Here is a 21,466-nt window from a genome sequence, read left to right on the forward strand (position 1 = left end):
TCTCTGTATAGCTGAAAGCCCACAGCACACATCTGAGACTATCATAATTGTCGACAAATATGAGTCTTTTCAGGGCAAAGGAAATGATAATAAGGAGAATTAACAGTTTTAACTGATACTGCATGTTAGTTGAGGCCTGTGCATAAAACAGTTTCAGAACTGATGCTTTGTAAAACTCATAATGAACAAGGGTTAGCAAAATCATTAATGGACTGGTTAATCTATAGGTAAAATTTCTAATGGAAGAAATATACATCCAACAGAAAATCCAAAATGGTGTATATCCTTTATATTCTTATAATTTTAATGTAAGCTTTATTTCTTTCCTCTGATTTAATGATCTTTGTTTATTTCTGTTTTATTACTTTGTTATTGTGATCTTAGCACCAATTTGATATCAATTTGAAAAACCTGTTGTTTTAAATTATGTAATATTGGCACTAATTTTGTAAAATCTCCAAATGCCCTCTCCATCCCTCTCATTTGTACTTTATTTTTCTCCCTCCTTCCATGTTCACTGCAGCTTACAGACTAGTTCCTGCCAAATGAGTTAGCTAAAATGGCAACATTAATTTTTATGCGTGGAAGGACATCAGCTATACTGGGAGGGAAGAGGGTGGTGAGGAGGGAGGAGTAAGGTGGGACAAAGCAACTGAGCATGTATATTGCACCCAGATGTGCTGCCACAAGAAAACACACTGGCAATCATGAAGTAACATAAGCTTTTTACCAAAGATACCAGTGAACAAAGTGTAGTAATAATTTTCATGAAAATCCTATTTCTTGGTTTAAAATCTTTTCACCATTAGGCCATTTAGGATGTTCACCTAACCTACAGTATACTTATTCCTTGTTTAAATGTTTCATCATCAAGATATGATAAAGGTGCATTTAATAATAAATAGACAACAAAAAATGTAATAAAATAGAAAAAAATCTAATTGCAAAAGTACTGAGTACCCTGTAGGACCTTTAAGATTCTCTAGTTTCTGGGAGACAAAGTTAATTGTTCACCTTGGCCTTTCCAACAGTTTCCCATGGGTCGTATGATTCCAGAAATATCATCTGCCCCACCTTCTGCTGCTTGGCAGAAGCAGATTCTGTTGAATCTCCAGGAGGGAGTTGGACAAGTAAACAGCATTGGGTCAGAAAGAGTACATCCTTTGGAGCCGGAAATCTTGGGTGTAAGACTGGGGTTCAAAAGTTACTACATATGAGGAGTTCCCATTGTGGCTCAGCAGAAACGAATCTGACTAGTGACCATAAGGACACAGGTTTTGATCCCTGGCCTTGCTCAATGGATTAAGGATCCAGTGTTGCTATGAGCTGTGGTGTAGGTTGCAGATGAGGCTAGGATCTGGTGTTGCTGTGGCTGTGGAGTAGGCTGGCAGCTACAGATCTGATTTGACCCCTAACCTGGGAACCTCCATATGCCACAGGTGTGGCCCTAAAAAGACCAAGAAAAAAGTTATGATGTATGAGAAGACGAACAAATCATTTAACCACTCGGATTCACATTTTTTGATCTGCGATTCAGTTTTTAATCATAAAATTACCTTTTGAACCTCCCAATTTGCAGGAGTTTGAAGGCTATCAATAATAATATTTATGATGATAATAGTTTGTTTACCATGGCAATTTATCAATCTTAAAGCACCAGTCAGCACAAATATGGCTCTTTTGCATTACCCTAGCCAACAATTCTCACTGCTTCTGTGGTCTTCACTTAGAGGGCTTGGCATATGCCTACTAGAGTAACAGCTCCTCTTAGGCATGGACTATATTTACTTTTCCTTGGTGCTTCTCATCTAGTTAATTGCCAAGTATTTAATAGATGATCAACAATATTTGCTTTATGAATAGCCAAATGAATATGGTAGGTTTCCATTTGAAAGGCAAATTAGTTTTGCATTTTATCATCTCCAGAGGTAATAATGGGATGCTATAGGAAGGCCTATATAAGAAAGATAAGTTAAACCTTAGAGAAATGCAAAATTGGAACAGGATATCTTGCTATCTCTGAATCTTTCTTAGCAGAGTTTATTGTATGCATTAGAAAAAATGAGGTGATGCTGCTTTGTTATTACAAACAATAACAAACTTCAAGGGCTCCAAACAATATCATTCATGCTCTACATCCATCCTGGGTTGCCATGGAAGACTTGACCATTTTTGACCAGGCCAATCTTCTTGAGTATTGCTAGTCATGATAGCTGAGGGAAAAGGAATATCCTGTGGAGGCTTTTAGATTGATACTTAAATGCTGCAGTCTTTGAGTTTTTCCATTCACAGCCCATTGGCCGGAACTAGACATTTGACCCCCAAATATAAGGATCCCAGGAAATACAGTCAACACTGTACCCAAAGGATAACAACACCAAAAACCACTATACACAATCATTTAACAGGATGTCATAAAGAAAATTAAATAGAAGTGCTACAAGGGAGACAGAACTGTGAGAAAGTCAATCCGTGGCTGGATGATTCTGCTAATGTTCTTATTTTTCCATTCCCTTCGCAGTGTCTGAAAGCTTTATTTTCATTTAGCAAACCTCACATTCATTGCACTTATACTATGTTTTTTTTTCTAGGGCCATCGGTTCTAACTACAACTAGGTCCAATGGTTTTTATAACTGTTAACTCTATTTTAGTTGGCTTGTACTTATGTCTGTCATCCTTTTCTCAGTGGTTAGCTATAATTCTCATATTCTTCCATGTTTCCACAGTTTTCGATATAGAAACATCCTCCAGCTCTTCCCAAATTTATTTTCTCTTTTGAATAAGCACAATTGAATAGGGCAGTTTCTCACTGTAAGGCAACTTCTCAGTGACTATAATGAGAAATATTTTTTTTGGGAAGACTAGACTGTACTTTTACAAAACATTCACATTACATAGACACTGATCATGGAGGAAAACTGAAATTCCAGGCAACATGATGGGAAATTGCAAGTTTCTTCTAAAACGGTAACCTGGGGAGCCATTCTCACAACAAATTATAATTTGTGGTGCTGTATCCCAACTTGTCATTTATACCTTGCATCACCATGGGTCTGCCTCTACATGATGAGCAGAGACAGATTTTTGTGGCTCAAATAGTTGTTTTATGGAAGTTACAAGGTTAAAGTGAAGCAACATATTGCCTTGTATGGAATAAAAATCCCATGATCAATGAATAGAAGCTGGGGTTCTAAGTAAATGTGTAATTCTTCTACATTGTTTTGTTTGATGTGTGTGTGTGTGTGTGTGTGTGTGTGTGTGTGTGTGTGTGTGTGTTGGGGGTAAATTCATTATGAAAAACACATAATTAAATTAGGTTTCAAAACCCTTCTTTCTTACATATTGTTAGATATTATGGTGTTTTAAGGAAAAGCAAGGGACACAGTGGCACACAGTGGTAAGTACATTTTATAAAAATCCTCACAAATAACAAATTTGGCCATAGTAGCAGTTAAATCCCTCCTTGCCCTCAGCATATGGTGACTCTCATTGTGTTATTTTGTCTATAATGTTGTGGTTATCTGGGATTGTGACACTGGAGTAATTATAGGGTTCCACCCTTCCGTTTTTGTTCACTGGTCTTTAGTGAGAAAACTTAACAGTCATTTGTCTAGGCTACTCTGAATGAGAAGCAATTTTTCTCCTCTGCCTTGCAGAATGATAATGAGGCGATGAGTGTGTTCCTCTTGGAAAGATGTGCTGACCTGTCCATGTTGCAAGGTTGATGTGTTTAATAGCCACTATCATGAGACTGTGGAGAAGGTAGGGCAAGACAATATCTACAGGGTGACTAAAAATACCCCAATACCAAGGATATGGAGTGGAATTTGGATAGTTCTCTGAAGTGACTGTCATATAAGGAAAGATTGTGACAGGCATGCCATCTCATCCTAAGCGAGCAATGTCACAACTGATAGGTAAGGCCATCACTGTGTAATGGCTTCAGTTTAAGAAGAGCAGTATATTCTAGAATTTTCAAAATGGTTTGAAAAAATGGCTTAGTTTGAAACTAGTCTCTCTCAGTGTGTTCATATCCATCAGCCCAAGAAAATAGAATTCTTATTTGAAATTTATCTCTGATGCAAATGAGACTCAGAAGAAACAAATGTGCAGTCCTTAATAGCCCAATTTATTCATCATGAATTCTTACTCTTGATGTGTGACTTCATTTTGCCAAATTGTGCGGATGGGGAATTATAATATAATTGATGAATTTCAGGCCAAATGTGACTGAGGATAAAGCAGGATATGGCAGTAAAACAGGTCACAAATACTCAATTCAGAATGTGGAGAGCCAAACATAAATGCCTAGCTGTGCAGTTTAACGTACTTTATAGTTATACACAAATAACGTTCGAGGCTGAGGTTTCATTTCATTTTATTTTTTTAAAAGTCCCACACATCCATTAAAACTTTTACTTTAAAGATCATGTAAGTTATAGAGTGTAAGCATATCCACATGCACTTAGCTCATGATATAAAATGTGAGGATTTTGTATAACTAAAAATTGTTGTGCTTATTTTTTCATATTTTGTTTGATAGTTTTGTCTTATGCCTTATTTGTTGGTTCCGTCACCAAACCCCTAAAGCTCTTAAAACATATTTGGAACTATCTTGAGTTTATCTACTTAATGAATATTTTGATAACTATGAAGACACAAAATTAACACAATAGGCCCTGTTTTAGTATCTTTCAGAGAGTGGACTTTGAATCTGACTACATAGAGGAACAGGTCCTCTCAGAATGCAAATCCCTCTTAAGCACAAGAATTATTGACCCACAAGATGTATAATGGTTCCTTAGCTGATTATATCCAGTCTACTGCCGAACAGGCATCGTTATGCTTTGTGGGTCAGTAAAGAACACTGAGAGGTCAGTAAAGAACACTGATCTAAGCCCTCTCCAAAGCTAAACACAATCATTAGATCACAATTCTTACTTCTCTATCTCCCTGACACCCTTTGGAGTATCATGTTGTAATACTCCACATAGCACACACACGTAATTGAATTCAGGTCACAACTCAGGCTAACTGCTCTGGAATACTAACTCATAAGCATCACTCAACAAGAGAATATATCTTATTCTGCACAGAGGACACAGAGAGGCTGAGGTTCACCTCATGTGACATAGAGTGCTTCTGAATAGCAATGGTATTTGCTAATGAAAGAACTGATGGAAGCCCAACTTCTTAGATAAAGGAATCCTTAAAATAAAACCAGAGGCTCAGAACTACAAATATGTTGATGTGCAATTCATTCTAGTGGCATATAGTCAAGAAATACGGTTTCTTTGTGGTTCAGTAATATAACCACACGTGGGGCATTGCCTATAAATCACAGACATTTCTTGTTCCTGCTAATTGGTGAACTCACGTATTACCAAATCTCTTAAATGTTACATGATCTAGACATGCGAGCAGCGGTATTGGTTATATTAGGAACTCCTGAAATATGCCTTACTTGCATAAAATAGAACAGAGCAAAATATCTGCCTGGAGGTTGCTGTGCTGTATTACATTTCAAACCAAAAGAAGACATTTTTTTTTTTTTTTTTTTTTTTTTTTTTTTAGTAATCTCCAGCTCCCATCCACAACTGCAAAAGCCTTAAATTGTGTAGGCTACAGGGTGTTCATACTAAGTGTCGTCAGCAGTGAACAGAGGTCTTAAGCATAATAACTCAGAGCAACTGATGCAATCTAGCTGAGAGTTTTAAGCAATTGCCTATGAGTTGAGCAGAGCATTTTGAGATACATATTTTGAAATAAAAAAAGGTTAAATTTTGTGAACTTTTAATACAAAGCCTTTAAATGAATTTCATATGAATTTGAAAGACAAAGAAAAGCACCCTTTGAGAAGGCTGATTAATTGAACCACTATTCATTGTGCATCCCAACAATGTTGGAAATATATTTATCAATACACTTTTGAGTCACACAAAATGGACACCATCTAATCCAAAGAAGAGGATCGGGAGTACACAAAGGCACTGTTGAATGTCTTCTGACGATGGTTTGGTGAGTGAAATGTAAAGCCAGGATTTACAAATATTACACAAGTGAACACTGTTACTGCACTCAGGCTGAAAAATCCTGTTCAAATCCAATAAGTGGTTTAAGATGTGCAAATAGAGGCTTCTGCAGGGAGTCAGGCATTAGAAGCCACCTGGAGCATGTGCTAGAGATTGTATCCATCAATACAGCAGCTGGGCTGAAATTATAAAGAGAGCCGCTTTTCATCACGCTTGTTTTAATGCATACATTTCTCCTGTCACTGGCACCCCAGGAAAACTACTAAGCACAAAAATGAATGGTGCCCATTACCTGATATTCATACTTGTGACAACAGAGGAAAGAATCACAACACAACAGTAAGCAAAAAAATTGATATCCAAATTATTTTTAAGTTGCTGCAGTAGGAGAAAATCTTGAAAACCAATTGGCAATATTTTAATAGGAGAAGTGGGGAGGGAAGCAGAATTATTTCATTTCATATCTGATTATAAATGTCCTTATCCTGATATGCTTTTGGCAGTTTCTATGATTCTTTTCAAAATAGAGTCACATTTTAAAATACATTTTACACTAAAAGCGGAAAAGATGTCCTTTCTAATATAAGACTTAATGTAAAATGCTGGTTAGGGAAAATACTAGCAGCCTGTGGTTGGATTCAACCGATTCCAGCGTTAGTGTGGTCCGGAGACGACATTTCCTTTAGCAGTTCTGTAACTGGGCTGACGGACTGATGTTCAGACATTGCTGGCATTTTATATGGCTCATAACTGAATAGCAAATGCCAGCTCTTGTCTACTTGGGCTTTCGTGATGATGGCACAATCTATGTAACATACTATTATACTGGTGCCTTTGGAATAACATGGAAATAGCCTCAATAAGACCTGGGTATTAAAAAGGCATAAAACATCTTTGGTAACAAAAAGAAGATCAGTGCTTGCTTCAAATTTGGGGTGAGGATAATTTTGACTGGAAAAGGCATGAGGAGAGTTTAGGGGGTAATGGAAATGGACTCTGTTGCGAGAGTGGTTACACAGGTGTATACATTTACCAAAGCTCACAGTGCAATTAAAATGGACATATTTCATGGTATATAGATTATACCTCAATAAAGCTGACATTTTAGAAAAGCCTAGGTATCAGAAATATCATTTTAGTATTTGAAGTTTAGAAATAGAAATGATTTTAGGAGTTCCCATTGTGGTACAGCAGCGGAAATGAATCCGACTAGGAACCATGAGGTTGTGGGTTCAATCGCTGGCCTTGCTCAGTGGGTTAAGGATATGGTGTTGCTGTAAGCTGTGGTGTAGGTCATAGACACGGCTCAGATCTGGCGTTGCTGTGGCTCTGGCATAGGCCTAGCCTGGGAACCTCCATATGCCACGGGTACGGCCCTAAAAAAGACAAAACACAAGAACAACAACAAAAATAAATAAATAAATAAAAATAGAAACAATTTTATATAACCTCAATTTTCTCCTCTCATTTTAATTTTTTGAATATTTGCAAATATAAATTTTCCTATATAAGAGGACTTAATTTGTTAAGATTGTTGGGCTTTACTCAAGAGTGAATTTGCCTTTCAGATGGAAACTTGCCACACACTGGATGAGGTGAGGTGAGTTCATCAAGAATACAGAAACTGACTTGATGATTAATACTCTAGATTAATTTGTTGTGATTTTTTCCCCCAGCACATTTTTAATTAATTAATTTATTTTTTATTACTCAAATGAATTTATCACATCTGTAGTTGTATAATGATCATAACAATCTGATTTCACAGGATTTCCATCCCACAGCCCAAACGCATGCCCCCACCCCCCAAACTGTCTCCTCCGGAGACCATAAGTTTTTCAATGTCTGTGACTCAGCATCTGTTCTGCAAAGAAGTTCAGTCTGTCCTTTTTTCAGATTCCACATGTCAGTGAAAGCATAGGATGTTGGTGTCTCATTGTATGGCTGACTTCACTTAGCATGATAGTTTCAAGGTCCATCCATGTTGCGAAAAATGCTGGTATTTCATTCATTTTAATGGCTGAGTAATATTCCATTGTGTATATGTGCCACATCTTCTTGATCCACTCCTCTGTTGATGGATATTTAGGTTGTTTCCATGTCTTGGCTATTGAAAAGAGTGCTGCAATGAACACTGGAGTACATGTGTCTTTGCGAGTCCTGGTTTTCTCTGGGTAGATGCCCAGGAGTGGGATTGCTGGATCAAATGGGAGTTCTATGTTTAGTTTTCTGAGGAATCTCCATACTGCTTTCCACAGTGGCTGCACCAATTTACAATCTCACCAACAGTGTAGGAGGGTTCCTTTTTCTCCACACCCTCTCTGGCACTTACTGTTTGTAGACTTTTTGATGATGGCCATTCTGGCTGGTGTAAGGTGGTACCTCAGAGTGGTTTTGATTTCCGTTTCTCTAATAGTGTGTGATGTTGAACATCTTTTCATGTGTTTTTTTGGCCATCTGTATGTCTTCTTTGGAGAACTGTCTGTTTAGATCTTCTGCCCATTTTTGGATAGGCTTGTTTGTTTTTTTGGTATGGAGCTGCAGAAGTTGTTTATAAATTTTGGAGATGAATCCCTTGTCAGTCGATTCACTTGCAAAGATTTTCTCCCATTCTGTGGGTTGTCTTTTTGTGTTATTTAGGGTTTCCTTTGCTATGCAGAAACATTTAAGTTTGATTAGGTCCAATTTGTTTATTTTTGTTTTTGTTGTCAATACTCTGATAGGTGGATCTGAGAAGATGTTGCTGTTGTTTATGTCAGAGAGTGTTTGGCCTGTGTTTTCCTCTAGGAGGTTGATAGTGTCTGGTCTTATATCTAGGTCTTTAATCCATTTGGAGTTTATTTTTGTGTATGGTGTTAGGGAGTGTTCTAATTTCATTCTTTTCCATGTGGCTGTCCAGTTTTCCCAGCACCACTTATTGAACAAGCTGTCCTTTCTCCATTGTATATTCTTGCCTTCTTTGTCATAGATTAGTTGGTTGTAGATGCGTGGGTTTAACTCTGGGCTTTATATCCTGTACCACAGAGGAGGATGGTGTGGTAGCTCGTGGACAAGCATGCCTTTAGGTGTGATGGAGAGAATAGACGGAATATTAAGAGTTCTAAAAGTCTTCCTAAACCACTTCCATTACTATCAGTTTTCAGTCTTGGCTCATTTAATCTTCCTAAGCCTCAGTGTCTTTGTCTGTAACTTTAAAAGGCCATGCCCAAACTGTAGTTTTCACACCTACTTATTTTACTGCAGAATTCTTATTTTACATCACATAATAAATAAAATAGACAAGAGTAGAGTTATTCTGGGTGAATTGGGAGTGGGGCTTGCAACTTTGCCTATTGCTCACTACTCTCAAACACAGAGGCACATTTTTGGAACCTGGATTTCCTTAGAAATATGAAAACCACTGTTCTTAAATTTCTATTCCAACTTTAATATTTTAGAAATCTATTTAGAAGAAAAACCTTGATTAAGAGTATGTTTTGTTATTCTAGTTTTAAAAATTTTGCAAACATGAATTTGTTCTAGAAAAAAAACTCAAAAGACATAAGTGAAAAAAGTCTTTCTGCTTTATATTTTTGTTTTAATCAGCATCTTGTATATATTTTTGAACATTTATGGTCATAGTGCATGCAAGGTATGTCTTTTCCCATAATATCATCACTTTGGTACATTCATACAAATTACAAAAATCTCCCTGATATTCCATTGAGTGAATTTATTATCTCTCTGTTGTTGGACAATTGTTCATATATTTTGCCTTCAGCTTAGAGTAACACTACATTGAAAGTTTTATGCATATAACTTTTGACCTATATCAGAAAGATAAAATATATTTTACCAAATTGCTTTCCAACAGGTTCTATCGGTTCATTCCCACCACCAATAGATAAAATTCTTTAGGTCACTAAGTGGTGAACAGTTGTGCTCCATATTGTGGTCATGCCTAGTCTTTTATCACCTTTAAATCTTATTTTTTTTTTGAAATTGGATTTCATTTTAAAAACCTCTGAGATGATTCATACTCCCAACTTTAGGTCAAATACATCAAAGACAAAAAAGGTCTTGGGTTACACCTTCAAGCAAAACAAAGTACTTTGGGAGTTCCTATCATGGCTCAGCAGTAACAAACATGACTAGTATCCATGAGGACATAGGTTGCATCCCTGGCCTTGCTCAGTGGGTTAAGGATCTGGCATTGCCATGAGCTATAGTGTAGGTCATAGATGTGTCTCGAATCTGGCATTGCTGTGGCTGTGGCATAGGCTTCCAGCTCCAACTCGACCCCTAGGCTGGGAACTTCCATATGCAGTGGGTGTGGCCCTAAAAAGACAAAAATATACAGTATTTTGGAATTTTTCCAGTTCATTCATTCTTGCATTTATTGAGAATCAATTATGTGCCAGGCATTTGCACTAGTTTATGGAGATATAAATTTAAGTAAAACATGGTTCATTGCCATTAAAAAATTCATAGTCTAGGAGTTCCTGTTGTGGCTCAGTGGGTTAAGAACCTAACATAGTGTCTGTGAGGATGTGGGTTCGATCTCTGGCCTCACTCATTGGGTTCAGAATCCAGTACTACTGCAAGCTGTGGTGCAGGTCACAGATGAGGCTGTGATTTGACTCCTAGCCCGGGAACTTCCGTATGTCACCGATGCGGCCACAAAAAGAAAAAGAATGCTCATGGTGTAGAGGTAGTGTCAAAGAGGTTCATTCTGTTAAGACCAAGGTGTCTTGGTAGCTCAGGCAAGGATATGGGTAACAGTTCTGCCTAAGGCAGTTTGGAGTAGCCTTCACACAGAAGATAACAGTTGATTTGAGTTTTTAAATTTAACTGGATGGATTCTGGAGAGAGGGGTTGGGTATGGTGGGTCCAAATTCAGTTAGAGGCACTAGCAGTATGGAAAGTGCAGATGTCATAAAAGATCACAGGGTGGTTGAAGACAGGTGCCAACTTCATGAGACTTGAGTATGTTGAAGAAGAATGAGTCAAGCTGCACATTATCTGATAGACCTTCCAAAGTTTAATGAAAACACACCTTACTTTTCCTTTATGGTCCATTTTTTAGGATTGTCCCTTAAAATTTTGAAATGAAGTACTCACCTCCAATCTCTCAACTCCTTTCACATCAAAAAGATGCAAAAGGAAGGCATAAACCTGTTTTTTTTTGTTTTGTTTTGTTTTTTTTAGTTTTCCTAAACTATACTTTAAAGATCTTTGAAACATTTTTGGAAAATAGATAATAGTTATGCTCTATTTAATCCCATGTATAGATCATTTTAAGAATCTCTTCAATAATTTTTTTCTGAAAATTCAAAATGTTAATACAGGTTAAATATTTTAAAAGTGTTAACTATTTGGAGAAAGTCTATTAGAAAAGCCTTAGTTTGATTTTTATAGTTCTAATTGATATTTGATTTAAATTCTATGACTGGATATTTAACTTCTCTACTTTAAAGACCCTGAAATGTTGGCAGATTTGTCCTGTCAGTACTGATTTAGATGCAGACACAAGTTGGAGCCCAGAGTCACAGAGAAAAGAGCTAAAACTTGGGACTTACCTTGGGACCATGTGATTTTTAAAATCTGTTTCCTGGAAATTTAACCACTCCATAAAGAATATCTGTCATAATATGACTAGGCTTTAAGGTTCATTTAAGCCTTCTACCACTAGTGATGGAAAAAAAAAAATTCTGCTATGCCTATAAGACACAAATCAAAAAAAGCACAAATTCCTTCCAATCATATATTTTCTAACTCCTTGACTACTTCTTCAAGGCTCGTTATGAATTACATTTACCATGAACTAATTCCAGCATATGAATTTCAGCTTACCAGACTTCAGAAAGTGGGCTGCGGAAGCAGGAGTTACATGAGGTCCTAGAAACTCACCCTCTCAACAGTGGAGAAATCCGAGCAGAGGTTGAGCAAAATGAGCACTTTATCCCCCATAAGTCATTTCTCATTATTAGATAAAGGAGACTAGTTCCAATCATTCCTTTGAAGGAAGCTCTAGAAAAAGCTTAAGAATATTTGTTTACTAAAAATAAAATCATCAGACTTAAAAGAGGAAAAATATTGTACTCATTACCTATAGTGACTATTCACTTCAAAATTCTATTACCCTCAAAGCAAGAAGTTGAAGAGAATTGTAAGCTTTCATGTTTCTGTTGTCTTGTTCCCCGTGATGTCCTTATTCTGTGTTATTTTTAGTTGGCAGTTAATAATGCAGATTCTCTAGCTATGAAAATTCAGGGTTTTTTTTTTTTTCTTAAAAGGACAGACTTTAAAATAAACAAGTTATCTAAGTATCTACTTGACTTGAAAAAAAAATTTCTCTGTGGAACAGTTTCTGAATTCTTTGGTTCAGAATTTAATTTATATTCTTAAACAAACTTGCTGAATTTCTTTAGTGGAAATTTGCCATTTGGTTTCTTAAATCAGTTACAGTTTAAGCCATTGATTCATGAATCATTCAAAAAAGTAAGCCTGAGTTACCAGCATGTGACAGCAAGAGCTGGATTCTCAGAGGAAATGGAACCGTGGCTTGTTTATCTTGGAGAGCATTCTTGTCATAATTTTTACTGTGCACATATATTTTGTTGGCAATTTTGTCTGTTTTTTCCATTTTCAGGTAGAATAAACCAAAAAAAAAAAAAAAAAAAAAAAAAAACTGGTCAGAGTGAGAGAAAGAAACAGGCACTGCTCACTGGTCCTGGTAAAGTTATTAAAGGATTGAAGTCTCCTCCACTGGAGGAACAGACTCCCTTCCTTTAGTACGGTGGGGGGGAGGGTGTTGGGGGGTGCGGGCAGGGAGGAGTGTAGGATAAGTTTCTGGGAAGGAAGGGGAGAAAGGCATTTACCATGTTATACCACCACCCACTGAGCGCCCCAACCAGCAAGTGCTTTTCCAGTTCACTGTGGGAGTGACTGACCTCGCCAGCTTGAATAAGATGCTGAGGATGTAATCACACTAGAACTGGACATGTGTGCTTGCTAGCAAACACAGGCCTGTTTCTCTAGGTCCAGCTCTGAAGATGGAAGCCACTGGGTCGGGGGGGCTTCAGAGCAAATGACACCTCAACCCACCACTCAGGTGCAAGGGATTAGAGAAAACCCATAAGCTCTGAAACTGATAAAAGATAGCTATCCATGGACGCTATAATAAATCTGCAAGTCTGCTTTGCAAGATCATTAAAACCAGGACTGTGAATGCAGTTTAGGGGGTTTGGGAAGAGACTGTGAAGAGTTATTTGAATCGCTTTGCCTTCATGAAGCTCTGGACTGCTCCCACACTTGAGAGCGAGAATGCTCAAATTAAGGTAGAAATTGTTGCTGGTTCATTTGAAAGATAAGAGGGTGAAACAGATCCCAGTGCGGGAAAAGACTGAGGTAATGCACAAAACCCCATAAGGCACAAAAACATTCTGGCTTTTAACTGAGAACTGAGGTTCAGATCCCATTTTGGCTTTAGGATGGTGATTGAATCTGTAAAACAAGGAGACATAACACTGTCTTCAAAAGAACGTTAGGATCTACAAGAAATAATGTGAGTGAATATGCTTTGTGAAGAGGTGTATGAAAAACCATTATAAAGCATATCCCTCAAATCTGAACGCATTAGTTCAAGTTGCTTCCAGAGACATTGACCTTTCAGTTCTTCCATTTAATGTTTAAGCAAATTAGTCAAAGCACATATAAATTCCTTGGGTTCTTCCTCATCCTTCTCAGTTGTATTTGTTTATTGAGAAATTAAACACTACCTGTTAATTCCTTTAAACTTTTGGGAAAATTTTCTAAAACCCACAACATTCAACAGATCCCTACTATGCGCAACACTCTGTGCCAGGTGCTGGGAACTTTTAAAAACTATTTTAAAATTGTCCATTTTTTGTCAACATATGTAGTTTTACTATCTCTGGGAGGAAAAAAAAATGCATATTTAAAGGCTGCTACAAGTTTCTTTCTCTCTGTTTTTTTGGGAAACAAACTACTGAAGCAAAAACAGAAGATGAAATTCTGTCACAAGTACTTTGACCAAAATTTTTTTAAAAATGGTTTTCAAGATTAGCACTGCCAAGTAGTTTTATATGTTGGGGACCTAATTTATAAATGCATTATTTACTTTGTTTATCTACTCACTTATACAGAAAGAATCAATACAGAATTTACTTATTGCAAGCTGTGTAAAGTTCCAACAAGACATTTCCTATATGGATTTTTCTTCATCACAAGATGTATTCTTATTTTTGAAAGGCTTACTAAAAAGAAGATACACAATACTTACGAGGCAATATTTTTTTTTTCAATTTTAGAGAAACTACTTCCATTTTTCTTTTGTTTCAAGTTTACTTACAGCTTAATGTTTTCCTATTCAGTTGAAATAAGGGGTAGTTTTCACCTCAGTTTAAGACCAGCTGAAATCATCCACCAGTGTCCAGGATCTGAGGGAGAATGACAAACACTTGATCTCAATTCTACTTACCAATTTAAAATCCCTCAACAGATTCTACCAAGAAAGTCTTGTGACATCATGGCATGCCTCCATTTCATTTCTAGGAAAGATCAGAATTTTCTTGTCCATGTGTACAACAGGATAACATCATAATAATTAGAGCAAGTAATTTAAGAGGGAACATAACTCAAGATTCCAACTGTAGTTCTAGAGTCAGATTCATGGATGTGAGTTCTGGCTCCCACACTCCCTAGTCATGCAAGGAATGACTAGTGAGTGACCACCTAACCATTTCTTTGTTTCCTTATCTGTGCAATACAGATAAGTAGTCTATCTTCCTCATGTGAAAGTTTAAGTATTACATAGAGAAAGCATTTAGGTTCATAGAAGAACACATGGCTTGTAAGCATACAATAAATATGAATTATTATCATCATTAATTGACTCATCTCCTATATTCCAGTTCTATTATTGATCTGCTTTCTGGTAATTGCATCATACTTTTAAACACAGGTTTGGAAAGCCGGATTGTTAGTCTATCAACTATGTAACACATTGCTGCTTTTCACCCTCAACATGGTTAGAAAATTCCTGCATTGTATCAAGACCAACAGTGATATGTGTGCAATATGTGTAAATGTCAGTAAAATGCGGCCTACTAATTTTCTTTGGCTGTGTTTTTAGAAAGGCATAGAAAGGAAAAGTAGAGATAAAGAAACAGCCTACTCACTTGACTGACCCAAACGGAGATTATGGAATGAGAGCTAAAGCCCTTTTAAAACTTGAGCAAGGCCTTTTCTCCTCTACAACACCCTCATTGCAGTGGTTCTGCTCCTGTGCTTTGTATGCAGGAAGCTTAGCTGTGCCTGTTGAGATTATGCTTCTAGACCACGGTTTCTAAATCTTGGCATCACTAACATTTTGGTCTGGGTAATTCTTTGTTGCGGTGATTGTCCTTTGTATCCTAGTATACTCAAGAGCACTCCTGGCCTCTACCCACTAGATCCCAGTAGCATCACCCTATGCCTCTAGATTGAAAAAACCAAAAATGTCTTCATAAATTGTTCAATGTTGCCTGAAAGCACAGTCACCCCTCATTGAAAACCACTGCTCTAGAACACACAGAGTGGAAGTTGTACATGAATTCATTAGAAAATCAAGCCATTATCGAGTTCACTTAATAAGCCATTTCTATTCTCAAATCATTCTTAGCTCCTTGTCCTAAGAATCTTGCCTGTTCTTCCTGAAGCATATCCTGCTGACTCTGCCTTTACCCAGCCCTCATCTGTTCCCTCAAACCATGTCTCCATCTAGGCTTATCAAGAGACCTTTCTAAAACCCAAATATGATCTCACTGCCATTCATTTTCAAATATCAGCTGCCTTCAAGATGAAGTTCAAAAACTGAAGCCCATCACATATACATTCATTATCTAGTACCTAACAGCATGATGCTCTTTATTCTATTGAATGCAAATCCCTAAAATGTACACGATATTTTGACTGCCCCTGCTTTTACTCGTCTACCAGAAATGCTTTTCAACTTAACCACTTGAATTAATTCTTATTGCTCCCTCAATGGTCCACACTTGTACTTTGCTCTGGAAAGTCTCCTTAACTTCCTGAGCAGCATCAGAGAATTTCTCCATTCCGTTGACCATGTTATATTATAGCACTTGTCACAGTCTATTACAATTGTTGCCACTTCTCCCTTTCTGCTGGAATGTAAGTTCTGTTAAGGCACTAGCAAAATTTGCTTATCTTTGTAGATCTATTAGCAAATAGAACCCGATTCAAAGTTAGTATATAAAATAACATTTAATTAAATTGAATTTAAAAGGACAACTGGAAATCCACTCAAATTCGTGTCCTCCTATTACATTCTCTTGCTTATTTCTTTCATACCACTTACCATTATGGTAAATGATGTCTTTGTATTTGTTTACTCATTTACTTCCAAACTCTACTTTCAACCTCTACCACCACTAGAATATAAGTTACACAAGGGCAAGGAATATTATCTGTATAGTTGATGCTATTTACCAACACCTACTATGTTGTTGGGAAAATAGCAAATACAAAAAAATTTTTTTTTTTTGCTGAATGAATAAATACAAAAGGTGAGCTGAAAAGCAGAAGCTAGTTAATAAAACCAAGAATGAGTGGTCACAGATGTAGGAAGGGAAGTGAGAGAATATATTCAAATAAGAAATAAAATATTTTATTAATGCGTCATTTTATTTGAAAAATAAATACACATATTTTGAGAGTGCACAACAACAACAATAAACTAAAACCTAGACAGAGGAAACAGAAAGGGTTTCCAGTTTTTTTCTACTACCTATAGGAAATAGACTTGGCAGCTGCTGCTCCAAATGAAAAGAAAAATTGTCATGCACAAGGTTCATGTTCTCATGATTGATGGACATTTCCTTTTGAAAATATGCCTATTTATAATCACAAATAAAATTCCTGTTGTCTCATGAACAACAGACCATGAGTCTTATGGATTTGCCTCCAAGAGTTAAATAACCTCCTAATTCCACTTGACAGTAAGGATAAAGCTACTGTTCTACTGTGATAGATAATCCTCTGCATGCGGGTGGGGGTGGAACTGGAGGAGCAACAAGGAGGCAGGGGAGAGGGGACATCCATCTTGCTAAGCAATTTATGAATTGAACCCTAAATCCTTAATGTACTAGATGGTGAGTCAGTGTGCTAATGCATACTTGATTGAATTTGGTTTAAAATGCTAAGTTAAAGTTGTGCAGGTGTCTTGAGCAGGTGCACAGTATTCTGCTAATAAACAGAAGACATTAAACCTGAGGCAAGGCTTATTTTGCCACATTATAGAAATTTCACAGACCTACAGAAAATACATGAAATATTGCTTTAGGGAGAGCTATTTATTCAGTATCTCTTCAAACCCCAGTAAATCAAGAAAACAATGCGCTAGTTCAAATTTGTGCCATGAGGTTTGTTTTTTTTTTCCTTAAACATTTAAAATGAAATATAATGATAATTCCCCTTCTATTAGAGTATCATTGTATTTACATAAGTGGATCTGAAAAATGCTGTACTTGAAACCTCAATATACGTGTGTGTGTGTGTGTGTGTGTGTGAGTGTGTGTGTGTGTGAGAGAGTGTGTATGGAAATCATATCATGCTGTATTTTTTCTGAAACACTTATGAGCACAGTTGGAGTCCCAGTGTCATAATGAAAAATTGCTGTTAATTTTCAGCTTATGGATGTGAAGAGCTGGGAACTCAGGCTGCACTGGGAATTAGTTTGTGCAAGCTACAGAGATCCATTATTTAGGGTGCGGCAAGATTTGAGATAGCCCAGTTCCAGAAAGAGGACAAACCGGCAAGTGAGTGTTTTTCTCTGGGAGTGGCATTTTTCTATGGGAAATAATTCCATATTAGAGATGCATGTGAAGAAATCTGGCATATTTTCCAACTTGCCCCAAGCAGGTTTAAATAAGATGTCACTCAATAACTTTTTCACACAAAATGCTTTGGTTTGGATGTCTACCCTTATGGTGTTTATTAAAATATCACTACAGGAGCAAAAGCAAGTTTCATTATTTACTGTCCATCATGGAGCTAATTCATTGCTATGTATGAGGGCCTAGAATTTAAATGGAGATATCTTTTGTTGTTACAGACTAATTTATTTGGTTCCTACAGTTAATGTCATAATATATTGCATATAGATTAGAACATGTAATAACATTATGTGTGTTCCATGTTAGATATTAATATGTTATATTTTCCAATGCATCTTTTGAAGATTGATTACATCAAGGTGGAGAATTTTCTATTTCTCTGTATAGAAGTGATTTTCCTGTTTACTGATAAAAATCTCCTATTTGCTCTTGGGCATGCCTGTGTGCCACAACTAGATTGGAAAACAATTATTCAGCTTCAATCTAAACAAGGTTTATAAGCAAGATTTATAATACCCCCTACAGTCTGCTTTCAAGACTGAAACAAAATTTTACTCTATTCTTTTCTTATCCTCCCGATATAGCCCTAAATGAAATAGACATCCCAAAGTTTGTCTGTCACTTCCCAGTGAAACTCAAAACAAATACCAAATTCTAAACTTTGGTAAATATTATTAAACATCTCAAATTTTATCACACACTAAAATATCTTATCCAAACATTATCATACTAATAATTATTCCAGATTTATTAAGATATTATTGTGATATCATATAATTATATGTTTACTGTATACAATGTGATGATTTGATATAGTATATTGCAAAATGATTACCCACAATAAAGTTAGCTAATATCTCTCTCCAATCACTTTCTTTTGGGGGGATAACATTTAGGATCTATTCTCTAAAAACTTTCAACAATAAAATACAGTATTGGTAATGATAATTACCTTACAATAATTTAGATCCCTAGAATTTATGCATCATATAGCTGGAAGTTTTCAGTGTGCTGGTCTTTTACCTTCTTGGTTAAATTCATTCCTAAGTACTTTTTTAAATTTTTATTTAAAAAAATTATTATAGTTGATTTACAATGTTCTGTCAATTTCCGCTGTATAGCAAAGTGACCCAATCATACATTTATATACACTTTTTTCCACATTATCCTCCATCACATTCCATTACAAGGGATTAGATAGGGTTTCATATGCTGTACAGCAGGATCTCATTGCTTATCCACTCCAAATGCAATACTTTGCATCTAAACTCCCAGTCCATCCCACAACCTCCCCCTCCCCCTGGGCAAACACAAGTCTGTTCTCCATGTCTATGACTTTGTTTATTTTCTGTAGCTAGTTTAATTGGTGCCATATATTAGATTCCAGATATAAGTGATATCATATGGTGTTTGTCTTTCTCTTTCTGACTTAGTTCACTTGGTATGAGAGTCTCTAGTTGCATCCATGTTGCTGCAAGTGACATTATTTTATTCTTTTTCATGGCTGAGTAGAATTGTATTGTGTATATGTACCACATTTTTTTCTTTTTTGTCTTTTTAGGTCCACACCCACAGCATATGGAGGTTCCCAGGCTAGGGGTTGAATCAGAGCTGTAGCTGCCAGCCTATGCCATAGCCACAGCAATGTGGAATCCAAGCCATGTCTGCAAGCTATACCACAGCTCACTGCAATACTAGATCCTTAACCCACTGAGCAAGGCCATGGATTGAACCTGCATCCTTATCTAGTCAGATTCGTTTCCACTGAGCCACAACAGGAACTCTTAGTACCACATCTTCTTAATCCACTCCTCTGTCAATGGACATTTAGGTTGTTTCCATGTCTTGTCTATTGTGAATAGTGCTGCAATGAACATAGGGGTGCATGTATCTTTTTGAATGGAAGTTTTTTTCTGGGTATACACCCAGGAGTGGGATTGCTGGATCATATGATAGTTCTATATTTAGTTTTATGGGGGTACCTCCGTACTGCCTTCCATAATGGCCACACCCATTTACATTGACCTTTGCTTTAAAGTCTGTTTTGTCTGATATGAGTATTGCAACTCCTGTTTTCCTGTTTTTTCCATTCACATGAAATATCTTTTTTCACCCCCTCACTTTCAATTTAAATGTGTCCTCTGCCCTAAGGTGCGTGTCTTGTAGGCAACTTATTGTAGGGTACATATTGTATTTTATACTTTTGATGCTATCGGAAATGGAATTATTTTCCCATTCTGATAGTTCATTGTTAGTTAGAAATGCACCTGATTTTTGTATTCCGAGTTCTTATCTTCATTGAATTTATTGATTAATTCTAATAGTTTTTTTTTTTTAATGGCCATAACAAGAACATAAGGAAGTTCCTAGGCCAGGGACTGAATCTAAGCTGCAGCCAAGACCTACACCACAGCTATAACAATGCTGAACGAATCCTTTAATACACTGTGCAAGGTTAGGAATATAATCTGTGCCTCTGCAGTGACCTGAGCCACTGCAGTAGAATCCTTAACCCACTGTGTAAGAACTCCAATTATAATAGTTTTTTTAATGGAGTTTTTAGGATTTTCTACATATAATATCATAACATCTACAGAGAATTTTATTTCTTCCTTTATGATTCAGATGCTTTGTATTTGTTTTTCTTGCTAATTGCTCTGGTTAGGACTTCCAGTGCTGTGTTGAATGGGAGCGGTGAAAGAAGGCACCTTTGTCTTGTTCCTGGTCTTAAAAGAAAAGCCCTAGGAGTTCCCAGCATGGCGCAGTGGAAATGAATCTGACTAGGAACCATGAGATTGCAAGTTTGATCCATGGCCTTGCTCAGTGGGTTAAGGATCCGGCGTTGCCGTGAGCTGTGGTGTAGGTTGCAGATGCGGCTTGGATCCTGTGTTGCTGTGGCTCTGGCGTAGGCTGGCGGCTACAGCTCCAATTAGACCCCTAGCCTGGGACTCTCCATATGCCGTTGGAGTGGCCCTAGAAAAGGCAAAAAGACAAAAACAAAACAAAACAAAACAAAATAAACCCTCTAAATCTTTCATCATTGAGTATTATGTTAGCAGTGGCCTTTTCAGATGTAGACTTTATTATGTCAAAGTACATTCCTTCTATATCAAAGTTATTAGAGTATTTATCATGAAAGGATGTTGAGTTTTGTCAAAAGCTTTTTTTTCTGCACGTATTGATCATTAAAATTTTTACTGTTCAGGAGTTCCTGTCATGGCGCAGTGGTTAACGAATCCGACAAGGAACCATGAGGTTGCTGGTTCGATCCCTGGCCTTGCTCAGTGGGTTAAGGATCCAGCATTGCCATGAGCTGTGAGTCCCAATTAGACCCCTAGCCTGGGAACCTCCATATGCCACAGGAGCGGCCCTAGAAAAGACAAAAAAAAAAAATTTTTTTACTATTCATTTTATTAATGTGATGTATCACATGTGTTGATTTATATGTGCTAAATCATCCTTTCATCCCAGGAGTAAATCTCTTATCTTTCAATGTGCTATTGAACTTGGTTTTGTGCTGTTGAATACTATTT

This window comes from Sus scrofa, chromosome 4, assembly GCF_000003025.6.
Source record: "Sus scrofa isolate TJ Tabasco breed Duroc chromosome 4, Sscrofa11.1, whole genome shotgun sequence".
Lineage (NCBI taxonomy): Eukaryota > Metazoa > Chordata > Mammalia > Artiodactyla > Suidae > Sus > Sus scrofa.